The sequence below is a fragment of the Fukomys damarensis genome, unplaced genomic scaffold (assembly GCF_012274545.1).
Source record: "Fukomys damarensis isolate Sample0158 unplaced genomic scaffold, DMR_v1.0_HiC HiC_scaffold_11, whole genome shotgun sequence".
NCBI classification, from domain to species: Eukaryota; Metazoa; Chordata; class Mammalia; order Rodentia; family Bathyergidae; genus Fukomys; species Fukomys damarensis.
In genome coordinates this window covers 41,946,325-41,949,080 of record NW_022900923.1, presented here as the reverse complement: position 1 = coordinate 41,949,080, position 2,756 = coordinate 41,946,325, and the positions used below count along the sequence as shown (strand labels likewise).

At 53.7% G+C, this 2,756-nt stretch overlaps 1 long non-coding RNA gene across 1 annotated transcript in view; it reads right to left on the bottom strand.

The window, feature by feature from the left end:
- Window positions 1-1,118: 1,118 nt before the first annotated feature.
- The window catches only part of LOC117285597, a 2,656-nt gene continuing 1,018 nt past the window's right edge, over window positions 1,119-2,756 (bottom strand). Inside the window, exons 2-3 of the long non-coding RNA XR_004516673.1 lie at window positions 1,568-1,712; window positions 1,119-1,193 (exon numbers count right to left, since the gene is read on the bottom strand). This is a non-coding gene — a long non-coding RNA (uncharacterized LOC117285597). The remainder of the gene's footprint in view (window positions 1,194-1,567; window positions 1,713-2,756) is intronic.

The following is a 2,756-nucleotide window of genomic DNA, read 5'->3' as shown; positions in this document are numbered from 1 at the left end:
CAGAGCCATCAGTGGTGAACAGAGACAAAGTGGGGAGCTTTGTAGCAGATTGGGAAGGGGCCTGGCACAGCTGGCACATGCAAGGGTTGGAGCAAACGTTCGTGGTTGGCATCCGTGCAACAGTCGAGGCAGACGTGTGGCTGTTATCAGGTAACTTGGCATGAAGATGCCGTGCTGTACTTTGTAGTTGTATCTCTTTTCTGTAACATCCCGTTCTGTGTTCTATCTGCTCAGACAGCGCAGCCTATATCTGGTCTTTAGTCACCTGAAGGAGCAACCTGTCTTTGCTGAGGGCTGCGGTTTTTTGTATCTGCTAAAACTGTAACTTAAAATTAACACATTCGTTAACCATGTCATGACCAGATTAGGCCTGGCACCGTGTGCAGCCAGGAAGTCGGGACCAAATCCCACAGGCACCAGGTATAGGGGCCCTTCAAGGTGCCCAGTGAAGAACCTGTACTATACACTTGACTGTGGGAGCAGATTATGCTCCAGTAAGTGAAAAGGGCCCTGGGCCCTGGTTCCTCCCCTTACCCTTTTGGTTCTATTTCTTTCCTTCTGGCCTGCTGGTCAGTTGTGCCTGGTTTATCTGCTGGCTGTCACACCTGCAGTCTCTCCACTATGGGCCAGGTGGTGGGGAGGAGGAAGTTTCCCTGGGGGCTTCCTGCTGGCATTCCTGGGCTTCCTCCTTCCTGAAGCTCTCGGAATTGGGTCAGGAAGGACTGCCCAGGGAAGCTGAAGTCCCTCCTGTACCCCACCACACCCACGCTCCAACAAGGAAGGCAGCAGGTGGGGCTTGGCTCAGCTCCTGTGGGGCTGGGGGCAGGGACTGAAAGAGACTTTAACAGTTTCCTCTGGCGGGTGGTGAGGCACACCTGTAATCCCAGCACTATGGGGGGCTGAGGTGGGGGGCAGTAAATTCCAGCCTAGTTTAGGCAATTTAACAAGACCTTGTCTCAAAATTTTAAACGTGAGAAGAGCCAAGGATGTAACTCGGTGTGTAGGTTCTGGCTCAATGCCAGGTACTAAAACAAAACAAAATTCTGAGGTCTGGGGACCCCACTGAGTGGAAAAGCTTTGCCAAGCCCTGCGTTTCATACCCAACACCGACGCACAGCTTGTCCTCCATTCCTTTCCAGCAGGCAGGGATATTTTGATCTCTGTCTCATTCTGCCATTGCTTTAGTGCAGCACCTGCACAAGCAGAGAATGTAGGGTCAGATCGGGCAGTTGGGGCACACAGATTCCTGGATATCTGGACAGCCTTGCGCCCCACCCACAACCCTGCCCAGCGACGGACTGCCCTGGAGTCCCCTCCCTCTCCTTCCCCACCGCTGTCCATCCCTCAGTCTTGCAGTCCAGGTCTCAGGCCTCCCTGCATCCCCTCTGCTCCTCCAGCTGCCTTCTTGAAGGTCAGGGAAGAGACACGCTGAGCCTGCGGGTTCGTGTGTTTGTGCTGGGCAGAGGAGACATGGGATACGTGGGCTACTGAGTCCCGGTCCCTGCAGAGAGTGCGAGCTTTACCCGAACCCTGAAGAAGGCGGGTGCTTTCGTGTCCTTAACCTCACCATCGTGGTCATCATCCATTGCACTGAGATCTGGAGCTGAGAAAGCCGTGGTCTCCCCACAGTCTCCAAAAAGACTTTGCAGTCAGGAAGGGGACATCAGGTAGGGGGCCACAGGGCACACAGTGACCCCAAACTGCAGTCTGTTCTGTGAGGAAGAATCAGGACACAGCAGTGACTTCTAACCTCACCTTTCCTCCTCCACCAGGATGGGTTTCCTCCAGCCCAACCTCAGGGGTGAGCAGCAGCCCCTGCGCCTGGGGTTGGATTTCCGAGGATCCCAGACACCGAGGGGCCCCACAGTGGAGGCCAAGGCCATCAAGGTCTGGAAGGAGAGGCAGGGTCTGACAGCTCAGGAGGCCGCTCTGCTTTGATTTCTTCCACATGTGGTTTCCCGGTTAAGACTTCATTTGAACATAGATTTCATTAGCTACTGAGCTTTAACAAAAGCTTGACACCTTGAGCTTCAACCAGGCCCCTCCTGCTAAGAGAACTAAGCCCACGAAAGGAAGTAAGTCTGGTCCAATCCCTCCTCCCCACCATGAGTCTGGTCAGAGCAGAGCCCATGAAGGTGACAAGGTGAGCTGGCCCACGCCTTGTCCTGCAGTGCCTCAGGGAATCCCTCGGGTCAGCCCTTCACCCTCAGGACTTGCTTAGGTGGCCAGTGCTTGGCTTCTATTCCTCTCTGTCTCTCCAGGCGGGAGGCTGGCAGCAGACTCATCCCAGGGTGTGGGGAAGCCAGGGCCGGGTGGGCACACAAAAGCTCCCTCAAACTGCATGCCATGGAAAGCCCGTGTTTCTAATCCCTAATCATGAATGAGGAATCTGAGGCTGGGAGAGGTTCAAGGGGAGGTGTGTGACAGGAGGGAGACTGGAACCCAGATCACCAGAGGCCGGCTCCAGATGTGACATTGGGACTGTCGAGGCTTCCCAGAGGAGAGGATCGCAGGCAGCCCACCTGGTCACTTTACACCCGGTACCGGATGAGAACTTAAATTAGAATGGACAATTGCTGGAAAATGTGATGTTTATGCACAACGGAATACTATGTTGCCATCAAAATATAAACTCGAGGCATTCACAGGTGAGTAGGTGTGTACCGTGGGAACATAACATTCAGTGAAATGAGTCAGACTCACAAGCTCAGATATTGCCTGGCTTCTTTTATATGAGAAACTGTATATATATATAT